Here is a 23,687-nt window from a genome sequence, read left to right on the forward strand (position 1 = left end):
CAGAAAGAGTTACAAGAAGCTGAACTATAAAGATGTGCAAGGTGCAGTGGAATCGGTATACAGAGGATGAGGCCACATGGGAAAGAGAAGAGGATCTGAGAAAGTCTTATCCCCAACTGTTTGAGTAAGCAATCACCCGAATCTCGAGGACGGGATTTATCTTAAGGGGGTAGAATTGTAACACCCAAAATTTTTAGTCTTTTGAAATAAGAAAATTTTGATTTAATTATGCAATTATATGTGCATTTTCAAATTTAGGAAATAATATTTTTATGAAATTAAAAGTAAATATAAGGATAGAAACATGTTGATGCATTCATGCTGCTACACATTTATTTTTGTAATGATTAGCTTTGACTAAAATTTGAATTGAATTCAAATTCAAATTGAAAATGAGTTTGGAAAATTTATTTGGAAAAAAAAAGAATTTCCTTTTTCTCTCCCCTCTCTTCCTCATTTTCGGCCCGATTGACCTTTTTCCTTCCCCGCGGCCCGCTCGCCCTCCCCTCTTCCCTTCCAGGGCCAGCCCAGCTCGGCCAGGTGACCGTTGCCGCGCCTTCGCCCCGCTCTCAGCCGCTGACAGTTCAGGACCACCTGTCAGCGCCATCCCCCTCCTCCCGCAACCGCACCGCTCGCGTCAGCCGCCGCTCCGTGCCCATGTCGCGCGTCGTGGGAGCACCCCCCCCCCCCACGCCTGGCCTCTACAAAAGCGCGCCGTGACCCCACCGCCCTCGCAATTGTTCGTCCCCGCTCCTTCTTCGCGTTTGCCAGGCGCAGAGGAAGCCATAACCACCGCACGGAGGAGCGTCGCGATCTGCCGTCTGCCCCTCCACGCGGACAGCCATCCCCGAGCTGCCTCTGTCCATTTTTCTCCTGTGGTGAGAACCCCCTTGCTTCTCTCTACCTCCCCATGCCGTTATTTTCGATTTTCATGGCTTGTATGACCGTTTTCGCGTGCGCCCGATAGCTCCCGGTCGCCGGCCATGGCGACCGCCGCCTCGGGCGCGCCCCCCTTGCTTCTCTCTACCTCCCCATGCCGTTATTTTAGATTTTCATGGCTTGTATAACCATTTTCGCATGCACCCGATAGCTCCCGGCCGCCAGCCATGGCGACCGCCGCCTCGGCTGCCGTATCGGCCTAGCCGAGGTCCCCTTCACCCCCGTCGTCTCCCGGTGCCCTCGGTTCTTCAAACCGTGGCCCGTAGGCCAAGTTCCGCGCACGCCGGTGACCCCCTCGCCGCCGACAATGGCTGCACCACCGTAGCCACACTGTTCCAGCCAGTGCCTCCCTTTCTCTCTCTTCCCCTCTCTAATCCGAGCCGTCCGTTGCTTGATCAACGGCTCTGAGTGGCCGATACCCCTTCACGGGTGATTTTGCTAAAGAGTCCCTCGAGCTTGGACAAATAGAACCCGCCATCCATAGCACAATTTCTAGAGTACGCTTTCCCCTTTTGAAAACGCAAAATACACTGTTTTAGTCCAAAATACGTTTTCGGTATTTACAAAAATGTCATTGCACTGTTTTGCTCATAGAATCGTCGTTTTCGCTCCGAATTGACCCGTTCAAATCATGTTAGGTTCGCAGTTAAGTTCTCTACTTATTAATACCACTGTTAATCATGTTTGCAACTTTTCAATTTCATGGTTAGATTTAATTAAATAAATTGCTATAGGAAATCCCGTTTAAATCATAACTTTCATGTATTAGCTCCGTTTTTGTGAACTTCGTGTTGCCGTGATCGTAGCGAGACGTAGATTCTTTTCATAAACATTTTAATTTGTTTTCTATACTGCTGGTGTACTGTTCTAACTATAGTATTGTTTGCTTTGCATGAATGCTCCTGGAATGTTGTATGTTGCTATGTTGGTCGTGTTCAGACAGTGAGGAGAACGTTGGTGACCAGGAGTACTTTGACGATTAGCAGGATCAGTAGGAGTTTGCTAACCAAGGCAAGTATAGCATGGGCCTACCTTGATGTCCTATTCACTTTAATCATTCACTCATGTGCATGTGTCTAACTTTGATAACCATAAGGACATCCTAGTTATTTGATGACATGTTCCCTTGACTCCTTTGGGTTAATTGCATATGGGTAGATTGCTAGTGCTTTAACTGAACATGGTTTACACAATGGTTAATGGTTCTATGGAACTAAAGGTCAAACATGCTTTATAACAACTGATCCATAGGGCGAAGGAGCAAATGACTTTCGATCATGTTGCTCTCGGCCCTCTATAAGGACTTATCTATTGGCAAAAGTTAGAACTGACAGTGTAACCGTGAGAGTCATATGGCTCTGACTTTAGCTCAGTAATAGGATCTTTTCTAGCTTGTTAGAGGTTACCTTTATGGCGCAAAAGGGGCTTGCCACATTGGGTATAGGACTACCTCTGTTCCTATGTGTATAGCCGCGATGGATATGTGCCATAGGAAAGGGGGGTTCCTAGATCTGCCTGTCGAGGAAACCGAGTGGCCCTAACTTGTTAGAGAAACCTATGAAATGGCTTCATAGTGTACCCTGCCCGCTCACCTTAGCAGTGATATGGGAGTAATTAACCCGAGCATATGAGAATCACGACTCACGGTGAATGTGCACCACCTCTATAGAGTGTTACAAACTGTTATAACAGCCGTGCTCACGGTCACGAGCGGCCCGGAAAACTCACAGAATAATTGGTTACTCATTGTGGTTCATTTATGATGGTATACGATGATAATATGATGCAAATGATTCTGATATCTGATTATGTGGGTATAAATGGGAGCTTAAGCATAACTTGATAATACTTGATAATAAAATCTTGACTTACTAAAAGTGCTAACTGCAATAAACCAGTGTCATCCTTTTTGAGCTACATAACCCCATGTTATCTTGTTAAGTACGGGAAGTACTTACGCTTGTTTACTTTCTATATTTGGATAAAAATCCCGGATGGGTAACAGATGACAACGTGTATGAGGAGTTTCCTGAGGATTATTAGGCTTGTGGTCAACCAGTTGACCTTCCCTGTGATGGAGTTCCACGAGAGAGTTATCATTTTATTTTCCGCTGTGTTGTGTAAGACTATGTGTTGTTATTAATCGTGTTGTAAGATACACCGTGATGATACTTTATATAATTTGTTGACTTATGTGTGTGACTGATCCCTGGGCACATATGAGCTTTATGCATTCAATTTTATCCTTAAAATTTGGTGTGACATCGTCACTACTGAATGTGAAAAGAGTGGTCTCATTAGGAACTCTTGTGCAATTGAGCTCAAGGCTGAGGGATCTGATGCTGGGTATGTCACTTATGAATGAGTCATTATATTTTTTAAGCTTCACTGACCAATTTAGTATTTTTCTTGGAATAAAAAAACTTTTCAAAGAGGATCAAAAGATGGCTAGTTTGGCATCTTTTGCTGCACAGAGTTTTGTTATGGTCCTGTCGAGTTTAGTTTGCTCGAGAATATTTTCTTGTTATCAAGAATCTGATTATATTGAAACTATTTTTGTGTGTATAAAGAATCAGATTATACTGAAACTGTTTTTGTGTGTATAAAGAATCTGATTATACTGAAATTGTTTTTGTGTTCCTAGTATCAATTGGTTGTACGAGATGGGGTGTGTGTGTGGGGTGGGGGGCGTCCTAAAGTGTGGCCAAGCCGTCAAAGTTAGCCATGCCCGTGTTGGGAGTTACAGGCACTTAGGAACCATCTCCAACAGCCGATAGCTCCCTTCTGTCTGATGAGACCAGATGTGTAGGTCGTTGCAAGGCGATGAGATTATTCACCTGACACAACAAACGTTGCAAACCAGAAGACCTGTTACGCACCTCCCATATGTGCCAGAGGAGGGTCAGTAGGATGGAGTGAACAGGTGAGGTGGAGATGCAGTAGTCTAGAGCGTCTTCAGCGTCCATTCAATGTAAATTTTGCAGTCCTGTACTCCTATCACACACCACAATGTTGTAGTCCCAATATGAAAAAATATAAGTAATTTGAAATTTCTTATATTTTTTCTCTCGAATACGCAGGAGGCCTGTGTATCATTATAATATTGATTGACCTGGATTATAATGACAGCTATCATATATAGCCAGATGTCTCCCTAATTGTCCATCTCATATTCGAAACAAGAAAGTAACGAAGCCTCAGACTATAACTAACTCAACAGAACAGATAAGGAAGTCAAAACCTGATCTTCTGTATAGGCTGACCCTACTGGTTTCTGACTCCACCTTAACAGCTTGCTTCTTCCTAATTTGGTACTCGATGCCACATATAACAGATTCATATACACAATTGTGCTAGAACCACTGCAAATGATGATGGATCTGGTCATTCCTTTGTGTAGTATAGGAGACCTCAGTATTTTCTGCTGTACCCATGGAGTTCATTTGACTCTTGCTTCTTCTCCTCATGGGTGCATTCTGTAGCTTAATTTGGTGAAATACAAGTTCTTACAGTTCCAGTTTGGGCAAAGTATTGTGCTTAATTGTGATAATTTATTCAAGTAATGCTGGATTATATTTACTGCTATGCTATGAGTTTTCATGCCGTTCCCTCCGCAGGTACGCTTCACTCTACGCAAGTTCCTTGGTGCAACAGCTCCACAAAGAGCATGATGTTTACATTAGGCCCCTGCGTAACGTGATATACCTCATGTGTGGTCCATGCACACCCCAAGATAGCTGCATTCGACAACTCCTCAAAGTACACCGCAGGCTTTGTGAGCTCAATTGAGTCGACTGGAAAGCAGATTTTGGGAATCGAACAGCCTTGTGACAAATTAAGTTTCAGGCCATCAGTTAACCTTTAGATGCTATACATGGCCCGTTCGGCTTACCCCATATTCGGTTTGTTCGGCTTGTTTTTTCAGCCAGAATAGTATTTTTCTCTCACAAAAATTCAGGCAGAACAGTGTTTTTCAGTCAGTTTCAGCCAAGATTCAAACTAGCGAACGGGGCCTGTTGTGTTCATTATCATTATGACTGATAGGCTCCTATTCGCTGCGGCAACGTCAATCACAATTGGTGACGGTAGCAGAACATCCTTTCTGGAGCAGCACGTGGCTCCAAGGTCAAAGGCCCCAAGATCTAGCGCCAAATATCTTCCAAATTTCAAAAATAAAAACAAGTCGCTCAACAAAGCTTTGCACAACAGAGCCTGGATTAGGGACATAGACCTACAGCATGCAGGTTTCACTTCCCAACACTTTGTGTTGTATGTCCATCTTTGGCACGCCCTAAACCACTTTTAGCTCCAATAGGACAGGGAAGACAACATCATTTGGAATTTCATTCCGGATGGTAAATTCACAACAGGATCAGCCTACCACGCGCAATTCATTGGATCAACGACGACCAATTTCAAACGACTGATTTGGAAAGTTTGGGCGCCACCAAAAATGCAAGTTCTTTGGATGGCTCGCCATCCAAAACTGAATCTGGACCTCCGATAGACTACAAACGCGAGCATGGCCAGATAATGGTGTGTGTCCTCTTTGTAGACACAATCAAGAATCTGGAGTACATCTCTTTCAAGACTGTCGTTACACTAGGCTCATTTGGGAGGGCATTGCAATGTGGCTAGGCAACGAACACCTGTGACCTTTCGCCTGGGTGCTAGGAGACTCCGTACAAACTTGGTGGAAACCCTAGATCGAACACCTTCGATGGCGAGGCGAGGACTACGCTCCATTGTCATTCTTGTTTGTTGGGGGGTGTGGAATGAAAGAAATGCAAGAATCTTTGAGCGCAAAGAATCCGCACCAATGCATCTTCTCCAGAAGATCAAGGAAGAGGCTGGCTTGTGGGTAATGACGGGAGCAAATCATATCTCCAATTTATTATTGCGCATGTGATTTGAGGCCACATGAGGTGGGGCGTGTCAGGCTTTTGCTCTCTTGTCCACATTTGTATATGTTTCTACAGTACCTTTCTATGCTCCCTTCTTTTTAATACAATATAAGGCAGCTATCATGCCGATTCCGTTTCAAAAAAAGAAAAGAAAAAGAAACGTCAGACTTGTTCTAATGCAGAGGGTGCCGTTCCTAAGCTTGATGGTACGATGGATTAGTTTTAGGCATCGTTAGTGATGATGAACTAATTACTGAATGCTTTGCTGTGTTTCTAGTCGATTTGATTGTATGTACCAGTGAATTAATATATGGTTTGGACCCGTTACATTGTTGGTACTCAGTCTTGGATCCGTATGTGATTTTATAGGTGTATTGCCAAAGGTCTTGCGACGTCAACAAAAGTTCAGTCTTGATGGGCGTTTTAAAAATGAAAAAAAAATATTTTTTTTTAAACTGCATTTCACGCCCAGTGGGACTCGAACCCACAATCGCCTGATTAGAAGTCAGACGCCTTATCCATTAGGCCATGGGCGCCTGTTGAATTTCTCATCATTTGTTACTTTTATAAGGAAACATTAGCAGGCACAGACTTTGCCCCCACCCGTATGAATAACACCATTAAGCTAGTCTTTGGTTTGAAATTTTGTCATTATGCAGGGTAAGAAATCTCGTAACACATGTTTGGTTCCATGCCGGCGCTAATCAGCCAGATTGAGAGGCTCCCCGGAGCATAGTCAAATCATAGTAATTTGGTACAAATTTTGTATCCGATGCCGTTACATTCCAAAACCAAACAAAGACCATAATGATTGACCCCACTTTTAATTACAGTGTAACCTGATTTAGTTACCATTTGCATTACCACTGGTCGAAGCAAAACACCATGTAAATCCTAGAATAAATTTTCTTTTTTTAAAAAAAAAAGACAAGCACTCGTGCTAAGTTAAGTAAAGGATTTGAACGTGGGTGAACAGATTTCACCACAAGAAATCTGATTCGCCACTATATGCTATTGTGAATAATAGAATGAAAAATAGAGCAAAATGTATTAGATTTTAATCTACAATGATGAAAATTATGTCTGAGAGGAAAATGAACATTATGTAGACACATCACGGCGCCATCACCAGCACCAATTAAACCAGAAACACTAATTAAAACTGTCACCTCAATATCATATACCTTCGCAAATCCAATATCCATATACATTCCATCAAAGCCTCCCTGCCTCACCATTTAGCTAGATACATTACACATCAAGAGATAAAACTCTCTATTTGCCTCCGATAAAATTCTTCCTCCATTTGTCGACATTCGAACAAATCATAAAATAAAGCATAGAACAATGCACATGCTGTTTTTTTTAATCACGCCACTTGCTGCTGCTGCTGAAGCTGCTTCCTTAGCTCCTTGCGCAATATCTTGCCCGATGGGGCCTTGGGGATCTTGTCAACGAAGATCACTCCGCAGACCTTCTTGTAGTAGATCACCTGGAGCATAAGGTCCCTCAGTCAAAAGGGGGAAAAAGATAACAAACGAATGTATTTGTTTCTTTAGCTTTGAGTTCTATTATTGCTATTGCACTCCTAATGTTCAGATTCAGCATCAGAACGTGAACTCAAAAAGGAAGCAAACATTTTCTAGCTCAAGAAAATAATACTACCTCCTTGGCCACGAATTGTTTGACGTCATCTTCGCTGAGCTCACTCCCTTTGGCCTTGGCCACAAAGGCGACTGGGATTTCCCCGATTTCTGGTTCGACTTGTTTCCTGCAATGATGGTAGACACCATGCATCTCAACGACTGAAAATACCAAGTGATGAGCAAATGATGATGAGGTCAAGTGATTAATACCCGACGACAGCGGCATCGGCGATGCTTGGGTGGGTGATGAGCAGGGCCTCTAGCTCCGCGGGGGCCGCCTGGAGGCCCTTGTACTTGATGATCTCCTTAAGCCTGTCGACGATGAATATCTCGTCGTTGTCGTCCACAAAACCGACGTCGCCGGTGTGCAGCCACCCGTCGGCATCGATGCTATTCTTCGTCGCCTCCGGGTTGTTCAGGTAACCTGATGACCAAAAGCACATCGGCCCATCAACTCTTCTAATTAAGTTCTAACCATCAAAGTTGTTCATATAATACTGTACTGTGCTTTATTGAAGAACAGAGAGTAACTTAACCAAAATCCACAAAAAGAAGGATAGACTACAATAATACTGGGTGGCAACCAAACTAAAAGCTTGACAAATCCAGCTTCACAGTATGCATCACTTCGTTAGGTGAATGACGGCAGCATCCAGTGTCTGTGGGAACTACGACCAATTAGCAGTTATCATTAAAACGATAATGCAAAATAGATCATAGATGTGACTACATTTCATTTCTTTCCATTAACTACATATTCCATTTTATGTCCTTGTCATCTGTTGGTAGTAGATCCATATCTGTCAAGACTCCAGAACACGTGCTTGTCGCCAATATATGACAATTTACAGTGGCCTAACTGAAACTGACAGCTGCTGTCGCCATTGCCCATTGTCATGCAAGCAGCTATCAAAAACAAACATTGCTGCAAGCCCCACTTCACTTTGGCAGGGATCAGATCTATTCAGAACAGTCCACCATTCATGATGATTTATTTCAGCTATCACACCAAGGGAAGGGAGGGAGACTTCCATAGCCAGAACTGAAGCTGTCAGGTCTCATCTCAGCTAAGACCATTTAATTTATTATTTATGTTGCCAATCTGGACAGAAAGCTACACATGGGAATGAAATGGTTCATCTCACTCCACTTTGCTTTGACTATGACGATTAGGATCGAACACAAAGCCATCTTACAGCTCAACCGCTGCACCACCAAATCATCATCAAGGGTGGGTGGACAACGTCATCGATCGCAAGGGACTAACTGACAAATAAACTCCTCGCAATGCCGTCTGTGTGAACCATTTATGCAGTGCAGTGTGCAAAGGATGGCACAGCTCACCTCTTGTTGACCGAGCTAGATTAATTTGATGCACATTATTTATTTATTATATATCACGTGGTGATACTTTATTCATCAATCAATCAATCGAAGTTGAGGAGTGATTAAGGATATCTGAAGCACTAACAGCACAATGTTGCAACTTCCAAGTGAGATTAGATCTAGGGATGTGCGGGCCAGCCAGCCAGCAGTCCATCCATTCTCTAATGCAAGCATGCAGCTGCCCGAAGTCAACATTTGGAGGTTGGAGCCAACGAAGGACGACGACGTGCAATGCAAGAGACAAGAAACTAGAGTAGTACAGTACCTTTCATGATCTGCTGGCCCCTGATGCAGATCTCTCCGGGCGAGGGACTTGCCGGTGTCCGGGTCGACGATCTTGAGCTCGGCGTTGCGCACCACCGTGCCGCACGCGCCGGACTTCACCTTGAAGGGCTCCTTGGCGAACGCCAGCTAGGTACATGGACAGCACCGGCCCGGCCTCCGTCATGCCGTACCCCTGCGTTGCGTGACAGGCGATACACGAACAGATCAGTACGAGTATAGTATATGCTAGTTGTGATGTCCAATGGACTGACTGACTTTGCATTGTGTGTGTTGTGGACGTGGTGGTCGAATAACAGAACAGGTCCATCACCAACTTGCTTCGACTCTACTGGACACACTGAATCCAATGCCTTTAGCTAATAGTCCCAACTAGTAACTCATAATAAACTACCTGGCTAATATAAAGCTGTTAGCTGGCTATCGTAAGTCCGTAATGAAACATCTATCGCAAACCATTAGTTAAAACATCTAAACAGGACCAGTCAATAGTAACCAAGTTGATAAAAAGCTGCTGTATAAGCTTTTCGTAGCTAGCAGATAGTATTAGAATCCTATTAGTTGGCACCATCATATCATTGTGTACGTGCCCGGATTAATCAATTGAGTTGTCAAGGTATCCCATGCCTGTGAACGAATTTCTCCATGGGCGTCGTTGGATTGGATCAGTCGAACGTGCCAATGAATGATGTGAGGGTTGACCTACGCGAATATCAAAAAGGCAATCTAAGCCACTCAAGGAACATCCAACGACCATGGAAAGCTTATCAAGACCATCCATCCAATGCCGTCATCGTTCACCGTCCGATTATCAATACGTAGAGTCGTAGACCCCCCAACACTAACGTACCACATTCACATAGTTAACATAATCAGGAGAAATGGGCACTCAGAATTCAGAAAAAGAAAGGGGAGTCTAAAAAAATCAAGAACCTGGACATAAAACACGACGCAAAAAAAGCCAAAAAGTGCAAACAGAAAAGAAAAAAACAGCCCAAATGAGACAAGCAAACTATGAAAACGGAGAAAAACGGCCGGTGGTGTTTGGTGCGTGCGGTCTGGCATGGCACGTACCTGTCCGAGCACGGCGCCGGGGAGCTCGGCCATGAAGGCGTCCTCGATGTCCTCCCCCATGGGCGCGCCGCCGGAGAGCACCATCCTGACCGAGGACAGATCGTGAGCGGCGGTCTCGTCGCTCTTGGCGACGGCGACCACGATGGGCGGCACCAGCGGGGCGATGGTGATCCGGTGGCGCTCCACGAGCTTCATCATCCTGGCGAGGTCGAAGCGGCGCATGACGACGATGGCGGCGCCGACGCGGAGGCCGCACATCATGATGGTGTTGAGCGAGTAGATGTGGAACATGGGCAGCGAGCACAGGATCACGTCGTCCGCGGTGAAGCCGATGTTGGGGTTGTCGCCGTCCACCTGCTGCGCCACGCTGGTGCTCAGGCTCCGGTGCGTCAGCATCACGCCCTTGGGGAGCCCCGTCGTGCCGGACGAGTAGGGAAGCGCCACCACGTCGTCGGGGTCGAAACCCGCCGCCACTTCTTCTGGTTCTTTGTCCTCGTCGTCGACCTCTTCGTCGGGGACGCTGCCCATGACGTCGTCCCAGAAGTGGAGGCACCCGTCGCGGCGCGCGTCGATGAGGACGACCGTGAGTCCGCCGTTGGCCTTGACGGGGACCTTGTCCACGGCCATGGACTCCGTGAACACGACGGTGGCGCCGGAGGCCGCGATCTGGTTGGCGATCTCGTGCGGTGGACATCGGGTTGGCGGTGGTGACCGCGGCGCCCACGCGGGACGCGGCGAAGAAGGAGAGCACGAACTCGGCCGAGTTGAGCATGAGGTTCATGTTAGATTGATCTCTTGACCAATAGGCCCAACGGCCTATTGGGCCTTGGTCTCGCGCCCTGATCGGGGGCGCCCAACCCTACATGGTTGGTGGGCCTCCGTCGCACTGCGCTATATAGAGAGAGGTGGGGGCCGGCGGCTCGATGTACGAGGTTCGCCGTGAGCCGCAAACCCACCGACAAAACCCTAGACCGATCTACGAGGGCGCGCAGCCAGCGACGGGAAGCTCCGCTGATCCTCGCCGTCGCCACTGCTACGCCCGACCGCACTGCATCGACGTCCGTGCAACCTCTACTCCATCCGTCGCTGCCCGTGTGCTGCCTCCATCACCGAACCCGCGATGGCTAGCACAACCACGACATCATCTGGAGGCTCAGGTTCATCACCAGCCCTCTCTCCCCTATCTCCCTTTCGGTGTAGTGTTCTAGGTCTAAATGTGTATGTGTTTCATGGTTCTATGAGTTCACCGGCCTAGATCTACCCTAGTCGATACACAGAATGTTTTCAATGGTACCAGAGCCTACTAGCACGTAGATCTAGAACGGGTACCGATTAGAAAAGAAAAAAGACGAAGAGATCCAGTGCGGATCTAAGCAGAAAAGGGTCGGCCGACGTTCGGTTGAACCCCAAACTCGATCCGTCGGATCTGAGAAAAGTTTTGTTTCGGATGAACCCTAAACCTAATGAGGTTAAAGAAAAACCCGAAGGTGATTCGGGAAAAAGAAAACAGTTTCGTTCCCCAATCCTAATCCCTAACCCTAATCGGGAAATCGTGCAAAATCGGGATAAAAGAAATAGGAAAAGAATGAAAAGGATCCCGATCTCGGATCGAATGAGAAAGAACCCTAACCCTAGAAATGAAACCCTAACCCTAGATCGGGTTTTGGGGAAGGAATAAGATGGAGAGGGGAACCTACCCGGTCTTCCCGACACCGCCGTCGCGCGGAAAGTCACCACCGTGCGGGCGGTGATCACCGCCGCCATGGTTGGTGAGCGGACAGAGGCCCGGCTCGGCCGTGGCTCAGGACAGCGGTCCAAAGCCGCTCGACGACGGCGCGCTCTGCCATGGGCGAGCGCGCGCACCGGCGAGGGGCTTGGCACCGGTGTCGTCCTCCCTTCTTCTCCGGTGACGAGGTGGCCGCGCGCTCCCTTCGGTTTTTCGCTACCGTCGCCGTGGGAGAGGAGAGGAGAAAGAGGAAATGAACCTAGGGTTCAGGGAGAGTGGCTGGCCGGGCGGTTTTGTTCGGGCGAAACGCGCGGGCAGCCGTCGGATGGAGATGGACGGCCACGGGCGACTGGGCCAGCGCCGCAGCCCAGGCGGGATAGGCAACAAGGCCGAAATCCCGGCCCAGGCCCAGGTTGCGGCCTGGGCGCGGGGGAGAGAGCGCGCACGGCTGGGCGCGGGGCTGCGCTGAACGCGCGGATGGGCCGCGGCTGGCTGGGCCGATTTCGCTGGCGCGCGCGCGCGCGTGGGCCGCGCGTGTGCTGGCTGGGCCGAAATGGTAAAATGAATAGAAAAGTCACAGTTTTTGTTTTTCTTATTTTCCAGAAGACAGTTTGATTAATTTGAATTGATTTTTTATGATAATTTCTGTACAAAATTTATCCAACGATATTTTTTGTTCAGTAAATGGTAAATTTGCTTCTGGAAAATAGGAAAAGATTATTAAATGTTAAAGTTTCCGCTGCATATTTAAAGATGTAATTTTCATTATTAAATTCGAACCAACGGGAGAATTTAATTTTGAAAATGGATATGTTTTAAATTGATTATAATGTTGTTGTTATTCTGACCAACGTTGATTAATGACAATATTATAATGTTTTTTGTTATACATTAATTCTATTTCTGCCCAACGGTGATGTAGAATTAGTGTAGAAAATAATTGTATGTTTTAATTTTGACCAACGTTAAACTAAGGCATGCAATTATTGTTGTTATTTCTGTTCTCACCCTATTTGAATTATGTTTTCAGGAGGATACAACTTGATGAGTTGTATCAAAGAAATCCCCACTCTAAAAGGTGATAACTATATTGAGTGGAAGAAAAAGATAGACCTGGCCTTTATCCTCGCTGAGGTTGACTGGGTTGTCACCACACCGTGCCCTAAAGAACCTGAGGCACCGGTGAGAGAAACAGATGAGACTGATACTGCATGGCAGAACAGAGAGCGGGATTTTGCTCCCGTAAAGATGTCCTATGACCTTGAGCATAGGAAATGGGTCACTGCCAACAAGAAGTGTCTGGCAGTGATAAAGAATACGATTGAGCCTGCAATTGTGGGCTCAATTCCAGACTGTGACACGGTCACAGAGTACCTAGACAGAATAAAGAGTCAGTTCACTGGCTCTTCAAAGACATATGCAACCCAGCTGATCAAGCAGCTGGTCACAGAAAGGTACTCTGGTGGCGGCAGTGGCATTAGAGAGCACATACTGAGAATGAGCAATCTGGCATCTAAACTCAAACCAATGGATTTGGCACTCAAGGATGAGTTTCTTATTCATTTGATTTTTGCTTCTTTGCCCAAAGAATTTGACACATTTGTTGTTAATTACAACATACAGCCTGAAAAATGGGATTTGGAAAAGCTCATAGCCATGTGTGTGCAGGAGGAGGAAAGAATAAAAGTTTCACAAGGTGGTTCTGTCAACTACCTAAAAGATAAGAAAAAGAACTATAATAATAGTTCTTCCTCCAAATCATCTGGAAAAGGTCCCATGCAACAGTCTCAGAACCAACAATTCCCAGTGGCTAAAGACCAGTGTCTCCACTGCAAGAAGACGGGGCATTATAAAAAGAATTGTCCTGATTTCTTAAAGATGATAATGAAGAATAAAGGTGAGAACATTATTACGTTCGTAAATAAATCCTTGTATGTAAAGTTTTCAAAATCTACTTGGTGGATTGATTCAGGTGCAACTATTCATGTTGCTAATTCATTACAGGGATTCCGTTCGATGAGAACTTTGCAAAGAAGCGAAAGTTTCATTAAAGTCGCAAATGGAGAACAAGCAGATGTTGAGGCCGTTGGTGATCTTCAGTTAGAGCTTGCTGATGGCTTCATAATTATTCTTAGAGATGTTCTTTATGTACCTTCTTTACAAAGAAATTTGATTAGTGTTTCAAAGTTGGACCATGATGGTTATGATTGTCATTTTGGAAATGGCAAATGTCAGATATTGTTTAATAATAAATGTATTGGTCTTGCTTTCCGACAAGACGAGCTTTATTTGTTATCACTTCGTGAAAATGTTAATTCCGTATGTGATGTGAATGAAAATGGATCCTCATCGAACAATGGAAACAGAAAACGAAAGAGAGCTCAAGATGCGTTGTCGAAATTATGGCACTGTCGTTTAGGCCATATTTCGAGGGGGAGAATAGAAAGACTAGTTAAGAATGATATTCTTCCTCCGTTAGAGCTCTCAGAGTTAGAACAATGTAGAGATTGCATAAAAGGAAAGTATGTAAAGAAAATTAAGAAAGATGCCAAACGAAGCACAGGAATCCTACAGATTATTCACACAGACATATGTGGTCCTTTTCCTGTGAAAAGTGTGGATGGTTATGACTCATTCATAACATTCACAGACGATTACTCTCGGTTTGGCTACATTTATCCAATTAAAGAAAGAACAGAAGCGTTGGATAAATTTAAAATATTTAAAGTAGAAGTTGAAAATCAGCATGATTTAAAGATTAAGATAGTCAGGTCTGACCGTGGAGGAGAGTACTACGGTCGGCATACCCCATATGGACAAGTTTCTGGACCTTTTGCAAGGTTCTTACAGGAGAATGGTATAGTCGCCCAGTATTCAACACCGGGCGAACCTCAGCAGAATGGAGTAGCTGAAAGGCGTAACCGTACCCTGATGGATATGGTGCGTAGTATGATAAGTTACTCCACTTTACCCACGAGTCTGTGGATGGAGGCGTTAAAAACCGCCATTCATATTCTCAATAGAGTACCAAGTAAGTCGGTGCCCAAAACACCGTATGAGTTGTGGACAGGAAGAGTACCCTCGCTTAACCACTTGCGTGTGTGGGGGAGCCCTGCTGAGGCTAAAGTTTTTAACCCAAACATTGGGAAGCTAGATCCCAAAACAGTGAGTTGCCATTTCATTGGCTACCCAGAAAAGTCAAAAGGTTTTCGTTTCTACTGTCCTAACAGACATACAAAGTTTGTGGAAACGAGACACGCTGTCTTCCTAGAGGATGAAATGATAAGGGGGAGCATGGTAGCTCGAGAAATTGACCTTGAAGAGAAGCGGGTGTTTGCACCCACTCCGATCATTTATGAGCCATTTTTCTCACTACCTGCTGTTGCTGCACCAACAGGACAAGACACTGTGGTGCCAGCACCTGTTGTTATCCCGCCTGTGGCAACAATGAATGATGATGAGGAACCTGTGCCCCAGGATCCTATAGAACCTATTGTCACACATGAGGGGGAGCAACAACAGCCTCAAACAGAAAATGTGCCAATTGAGGAGGCCCCTAGAAGGTCTCAAAGAGTTAGAAAATCAGCTATTCCTGCTGATTATGAAGTGTACAACACTGAAGAATTTTAAATGGAGGATGATCCCACCTCATTTGAAGAAGCCATGAAAAGTGACCATTCATCAAAGTGGCTTGAGGCCATGGAAGATGAGATGAGATCAATGAATGCAAATAAAGTTTGGGATTTGGAGATAATTCCTAAAGGAGCCAAAACAGTAGGCTGTAAATGGGTCTACAAAACAAAACTTGACTCTCAAGGGAATATAGAGAGATATAAAGCCCGACTTGTGGCAAAAGGCTTTACACAAAGAGAAGGGATTGATTACAATGAGACCTTTTCTTCAGTCTCATGTAAAGATTCCTTCAGAATTATAATGGCATTAGTGGCACATTACGATTTGGAATTACATCAGATGGATGTAAAGACGGCATTTCTCAACGGAAACTTAGAGGAAAATGTTTACATGGCACAACCGAAAGGTTTTGTCATGGAAGGAAAAGAACGTTTGGGATGCCGCCTAAAGAAATCTATTTATGGATTAAAACAAGCTTCAAGACAGTGGTACTTGAAGTTTGATCAGACAATAAAGAATTTTGGGTTTAAAGATAATGTTGAGGACAATTGTGTCTACGCAAAGTTTAAGAATGGGAAGTTTATCTTCCTTGTCCTGTATGTGGATGATATCTTACTTGCTAGTAGTGATGTCAATCTACTACTGGAAACAAAGAAGTTTTTGTCCTCAAAGTTTGATATGAAAGATCTTGGTGAAGCTTCGTTCGTTCTAGGGATCGAGATTCACCGAGATAGAAGTAAAGGGGTATTAGGACTGTCACAAAAGGCATACATAGAAAAAGTCTTAAAGAAATTCAGTATGCACAAATGTAGTCCCTCACCTGCTCCTATAGTCAAGGGCGACAGATATGGGGATTTTCAATGCCCTAGGAACCAATATGAGATCGATCAAATGAAAGTGGTTCCATATGCTTCAGCTGTCGGAAGCTTGCAATATGCTCAAGTATGTACGCGCCCTGACTTGGCATTTGTTACCGGGTTACTTGGCAGATTCCAGAGCAATCCTGGAATAGAACACTGGAAATTGGTAAAGAAAGTCTTGCGTTATTTGCAAGGAACGAAAGGCCTCATGATGACGTATAGAAGATCTGATTCACTCCATATAGTGGGATATTCAGATTCTGATTATGCGGGAGATAATAGAAAATCCACGTCTGGATATGTGTTTACTCTCGCAGGGGGAGCTATTTCATGGAAAAGCTCAAAGCAAACCGTCACTACATCGTCCACAATGTATGCCGAGTTTGTAGCATGTTATGAGGCAACGGGGCAGGTGAACTGGCTAAAGAAGTTCATACCCGGTTTGAAGGTGGTTGACGACATCAATAGACCACTGAGGTTATACTGCGATAATAATCCAGCAGTACAGTATGCTCACAACAATAGGTCAAGTGGTGCTGCCAAACACATTGACATAAAGTATTATGTTGTGAAGGATAAAGTCTGGGATCAAATGATAAGTCTTGAGCATATAAGTACCGAAAAGATGCTCGCGGATCCGCTTACAAAAGGCTTACCACCCAACGTGTTCAGAGAACATGTAGCCGGCATGGGTTTAAGGGAAAGCCTATGATTCCTGGACTATAAAGGGCCCAAAAGTTAAAGTAACTGTTTCAGATCAGAGACGTGCATTGTAGCTGTCAAATCTATCGGCGATTGACCGAGACGATGAAACATGCTCTATGCATCATCTGTGAAGAAATGAGTAAGGTTTAAAGGATTGAAGTTTAAAGTTTAAAGATAAAAGTAATAGTGAGATCAAGGGGGAGAATGTTAGATTGATCTCTTGACCAATAGGCCCAACGGCCTATTGGGCCTTGGTCTCGCGCCCTGATCGGGGGCGCCCAACCCTACATGGTTGGTGGGCCCCCGTCGCACTGCGCTATATAGAGAGAGGTGGGGGCCGGCGGCTCGATGTACGAGGTTCGCCGTGAGCCGCAAACCCACCGACAAAACCCTAGACCGATCTACGAGGGCGCGCAGCCAGCGACGGGAAGCTCCGCTGATCCTCGCCGTCGCCACTGCTACGCCCGACCGCACTGCATCGACGTCCGTGCAACCTCTACTCCATCCGTCGCTGCCCGTGTGCTGCCTCCATCACCGAACCCGCGATGGCTAGCACAACCACGACATCATCTGGAGGCTCAGGTTCATCACCAGCCCTCTCTCCCCTATCTCCCTCTCGGTGTAGTGTTCTAGGTCTAAATGTGTATGTGTTTCATGGTTCTATGAGTTCACCGGCCTAGATCTACCCTAGTCGATACACAGAATGTTTTCAGTTCATCACCACCGCGCCGCGGCCGAGCCCCAGCGGCGCGCGCCGGAGCGCCACGGCCAGGCGGCGGGTCAGGCGGTTCACCTCGGCGTAGGTGAGCACGGCGCCCGTCGCGCCGTCGATGAGGCACGGGCGGTCGGCCACCTCGGGGAGGCGCTCGAAGCAGTAGCGGTGCAGCGGGAGGGTGTTGGTGATGGCGATGTCCGGGAGCTTGGACTGGAAGATGATCTCCGGCGACGCCTCCTCCACGACGGCCACCGGCTTCTGCTGCTCCTCGGTGGACCCCATCGAGATCAGTGTCACACGAGGGACAGGACAGGGAGGGCTTGCTTGGGCGAGGTTTGCGTGTGCAAGATTTGCAGTGTCCGGTACTTGCTACTTATTGTCGTCTTTGCTGCATACAAAGGGTGATGCATGATGCAGCATTTGGTGGGAAATCGCAAATTAATTTGCGAAATAAAAGTGCCAAATGTGTCGAAAGACTGGACTATGGGAGGGAGAGGGAGTGGTTTGTAAAATGTATATTCGTCGAGGGTTGCTGCTTGCATTGTTGGATTGTTAGGAGACGGTCACTGAGCTGTCTTGTCAGAAGGTCAAACAATAGGAATTTCGTGTAAGCATAAATTTTCAACTATTATACTACCTGTTTGTTTCGTTGAAAAGTCAGGCTAAAAAATATTGTTCACTAATTTGTTGTAAGAGAAAAACACTATACCATGTCTGATAAGCCAGACTGATAAATTTAAGCGAACAGGGTTGATTGTGCCACAGACTACTTCGTATGTACTATATTTAGGCTTGGGCTAGCGCAACCTCTCAACTTCCAAATGTTTTTTTCCAATTATTAATTTCCTTTTTTTAGAGAAGCCATGCGACGCACTTTATTGATTATCAAATAGGACTACATCGTCTACAAGACTAAGAATAAAACCAGGGGTTCATCGACCCAAATACAAATATCTTTTGCCGATAAAGCTACTTTCGCTAACTCGTGCGCCACCTTATTTGCTTCCCGATCACACTTCTCAAGATATATTGCTTCAAAGTTCTGCCATATCTGGAAACATTCATCAAAAATTGGCGCCCCCGCGGTAGATGAGATGCCACTTTTCATAGTGTCCATAACCTCCGTGCAGTCTGGATGAACGATGAAGCCGTTGCATCCGATGTGTTGAGCAAGTAGCAGTCCTTCCCTTTTTATATAGTAACTAGGTAGCGTGCCCGTATGCTGCTATGGGACAATAAAATTTTTATACTAAAAACACACGAATCGCACAACAGATTATATTCCATCCCTACTATTTACAATTCCAAAAAATATATATTCTAACCTCTAAATTTCTTTTTGACAAAAATAATCTACAGTTTGTTGGAAGATTAAAAAGATGACAGCCACCATGTACCCTCTAACTATCAGATTTCGCCGTCCCTTGCCACACCGTACTTCTAGTTTCATGAGTGTGCATGTGCCGACTCGTGGAGTCTATTTTGCATGTCCAGTTCTTAGCTCAAGTTGTGCCTTACACTCAGGTCCATCTCCACCACTCAACTGTCAATACGCATTTGAAATTGGGAACAAATCCAACATTCAAAAGGATTCAATAATACTGAAGAAAATGGGAACAAAATATCAGCATGCTATGCAATGTAACTTCTGTTTTGCCAACATAAAAGAAACTTATCCGTGCTAAAGGATCACAGGTTCATAGTGTACAATGCCAGAAGAGCATCCTTACCAGGTTTCAAGTTTCTATATATTATGCCATTGGCATGTAAACAGTCCATTCCACAGTTAATTACAGTGTGTAATGTGTGTATCTAGTTGGCTAGGCCAAATGCTGTTCAGATAAGTTTTCAGTGACATTCCTGGCAGTAGCTCAATAACAATCACCATCAATGGTCCCTTCCCAACTCCAATGAACTGCATGAGTGCATAAACAGTTATGAGAAGGTCCCAAAAAATGACAATCTATGTATCCACACAAACATGTCATTCAGACCAGGAAGTACCTTGACAAGATTCTCATGGTTCACTTTACACATTATATTTACTTCTCGACTGAAACAGGCTTCAAGTGTTGCTTTTTCTTCAGAAGTTTTTCCACGGTTAAGAACCTATCGCTACAATTTGATCACTATACCTATTCAGAGATACAAGGAATACAGGACTACTGAATATGACTTAAACATACTAAAAGACAAATGAAAATAAACTAAAACAACAACTAATGCAAATACTTGAAATTCAGTCCAATAAGGTAGCCACATACATGTGAAAAATTAGGTGCAAGTATGCCTGTCTTAAAAGTATCGTTACTTCCTCTTGTGGACCTTCCTAGTTTGTTCCCAACGAACATCAACTTAGGATCAACAAGTAGCTCCCTATCTTCAGATGCCAGAGATCAAAGTAATTAGATTCTACAAAGAATTGGGCATTAGAAGAAACAGAGCAATATTATTATTATAATATAATCTGTAAATAAAAAGGTAAACCGTAAGGCAGTTGTACAATAAACGCTATGTTCAGTTCATATTTAGATCAGAGGAAAATTGAAAAATATTTACCAAGCATGGTTGCTTCAGATATATATTAGTGGAGAAAACTGAACTTGAACCACAACTTACCTTTGAGAGTCAATGCCAATATATTTCGATGGTTGGCTTTAGGACATTAGTAGTTTAAGCAGTACTGGAGCACTACTGTCAAGAATATCGCAAATGCCGACGAAGTCATCATCGTGTCATCCAAACCAAGCATCCATCCTAGCATATTCACATATGGTCGTTACTGATCTACCAGCAAGCAGCAAAATTTATTGAGCACAAGAACTTATTCTACATTCGATTATTTTTTTCATAGTTGCTTTGGCAGCTGGTTGTGCTAAGCATCAAGCATCACTGTATGAATGGTAACCATTGATTCATCATGTAAAATTGCAATAATTCTAGGCAACCCAAGGAAAAAAACCATCTTAGTTAACATATAGTCTCTGATAGCCTGATTCCACCTTTTTGGATTTGCTCATTCTAAAAACAATAGAAAATCTCTGGATGTTAGTTTTAATTATTTTGTTTTTCAGATGAAATATGGCAAAATAATATGTACTATTCATAGTTTCCGAATTAGTTAAAACCAACTCGGATTTAGGGAGGCAATCAAAGAGATGGTATAGAATTGAGTGCCTTACATCCTCTTTTATCTTCAGAACAATCCAAGCTAAGAGGTTGATGAAATGACAGTCCCCTCGCTGCCTAAAGTTAAAAAACAACATTTACACATAAATAGTGATGGTGACAAAAATTGATTAATCCACTCCAACAATAGTAATCTAAAAAATTCCAGTAATGTCTCAACACAGTAACTAATCTATCTGAGCAAATCAAATCTTGCCAACCAAACATTTGGCTTTGACGCCAAAGAATTTTCAACCAACAGCTCAAACACTTTATAAATTGAAAGATACTGACATACCACTGAATTTACATGTAAGACCATACTTTGTAGACAAGCGAATGTAGTTGAAACGTCCTACCTACCAGAGAAAAACAAGGATCTATGCATTAGAATCCTGTAGTATATTTGCTAATCCATTTCTGAAAAAAAACACACTATTAATAGAAACTCTACACTGAATAGCGATAAGCAGGACACAACTGACAGACTGATCTAACAAAATTTGCTGTTCTGACAAAAGCTCACTGGAAAAGAAATCTACATGGCCAAAAGATTTCGAGACGAACCTGAAAACAAACATTGCATTTGCTACACAAACATTGCTTGCTCCTGCTAAGAAAAAAAATAAAAACAAATCATTGTTACTAACCCTTAACAACAAAATTGGTTTCACACTATATCCCATGTTAGTGCTGATTTTTTTGACTCATTGTAATGAGAATATGAGAGTAATGTCATAGCCCAGTGTTCGAAGTGTTCTTGTATGGGCTCTAGTTCAAGGGACACCTGAGAAAATGACACTCACGGTTTGTTAATGATTTGTTTCTGATGATACTCATGGTGACTCTGCTACAAAATTCAATCCTTCGACAGTGGTAACTATTCAATCATTGGTCTTTATAGAGATTGTAGGCAAAAATTAAAAAGAAGATATCCGAACAAAATGAAGTGCTCGAACGTGGACCCAGAAGCCTTACCAACCAGCAAGGAAATCTAAAAGCTCTAGATGATTTTCAATATACTACATGCAACAATATATTTCATCAGTCTTCTGTCTAAGCAAAATGCACCAGCAGTAAACTAGATCTTTCCTTACCTATAACCATAGAGGTAATAATTAGGCCTACACCCGATAAAAAAATCCAGTTAAACACATCGTTAAATTTTAAAAAGGTCATCAAGAAGATTAAAGGAGAGCTAACGTACTCCCCAACCCAAGGAAGGCAGATTCTGGATGACCTGCTCTTGATTTGGTTCTACTTCTCCATCACTAAAGATCAACACTCTCAACAAAGAGATATTTTTCTCGACCTCGCTCTTTCAGAGCCTAATAAGAAGGTGAATACCAATCAGGCTGCAAGTAGTATTATAATAAATCACTTCGCTTTGAGGAGCATAGAACAAGGATAAGAATCAATGGCATGCTGACATCACGGTAGAGGTAATATAAACAAACATACTATTGCACTTGACTCCTTGTAAATTCCAATGTTGTTCATGTCAACAAAAAAAACATGCAGTCCAACAAGAAATAATATGATGGACTTGTTTCCTTAATATATACCTATTGTTGTTATCTTCAGCATAAGAGAGGACATCTAGAAGAAATAGAAATATGGACATGTGTCATAGAGAAATAGTAGCAAATGCAATTGCTCCTGCTTGCAGAAATTGAATTTCCCCTGCCTAAGTTTTTGTTCATGTCCACTTATCTAATCTTTGTAATGCAAAATTAAGGGGGATTTCAGCAAACACTCCCATCCAGTATTACATAAGCTTCCCTCCCCTCTAAGATATCATATGCAACCATCTATGGTTCAAAATTGAAAGGTACCTTAATTCTACTGGATTTTGGTAGATATAGCCAAATCACGCCAAGTATTGCATTTAAGTTTGCAATCACGTGCACACTCTAGAAATTCAAAGAGATACATATGTGGCGTAATAAGAAGCACATCATGTAATTCATCCAAATGATAACTCACGACTCAGAACAACTTCTCACCTGGCTAGTGTGCGCATGGACAGGCGGGTTTTGAACGGACCATGCTGATCGTCATGGAAGTGCAGGTGCTGCAGTTACTGAAACCGTGTGGCAGGCTAAAATAGCAGCGCTGGGGTGAGGGGTTCCAAGGACACCTCCTATGTGGCACCAGCACCACGAGCGAGAGGAACCGCTCCTTCCTGCAATGGAAAAAAACAACAAATACCAATTATACATGTTGAGTAGATCATATGTTATTTAATACCAACATAATTATCAGGTACTTGCATCGTGTTTGAGAGAGGATGAAGACAACCAGAGATGGTCCCTTGAGCACGTGCACACGATTCTTTATTTGCTATTCTATAAGACAAGCAATATAAAAATGGCATGTGTTAGTCATTTCATCAAATGCAAAGAAGACATAGGACCTTGAGTCATGGATGAACAAATAATTAAATAATTTATATATTCACAAATCGTAATGTGTAGAAAACATGGTCTGTTTCTATGGACGAATAATTAAACTGTAGACACTATTGAGATGCCAGAACTAATTCAGTAGTCAATACATAGTTTAGCCGGAGGTATGGGTACAAATCATTATGTCAATCACGACAAGACAAAATTACCAACAATTTTGCTATTATAAACTGAGCGAAAG

The 23,687-nt window shown here is 43.9% G+C and overlaps 1 non-coding gene and 1 pseudogene across 1 annotated transcript; both read right to left on the bottom strand.

Moving 5' to 3' along the window:
• Nucleotides 1-6,306: 6,306 nt before the first annotated feature.
• Nucleotides 6,307-6,379, bottom strand: TRNAR-UCU (transfer RNA arginine (anticodon UCU)). The gene has a single exon. It is a non-coding gene; the product is annotated as a tRNA-Arg (tRNA).
• A 695-nt stretch (nucleotides 6,380-7,074) lies between these two features.
• LOC136471891 (4-coumarate--CoA ligase 1-like) lies at nucleotides 7,075-18,152 on the bottom strand (annotated as a pseudogene).
• Nucleotides 18,153-23,687: the final 5,535 nt, after the last annotated feature.

Source organism: Miscanthus floridulus, chromosome 8 (assembly GCF_019320115.1).
Source record: "Miscanthus floridulus cultivar M001 chromosome 8, ASM1932011v1, whole genome shotgun sequence".
NCBI classification, from domain to species: Eukaryota; Viridiplantae; Streptophyta; class Magnoliopsida; order Poales; family Poaceae; genus Miscanthus; species Miscanthus floridulus.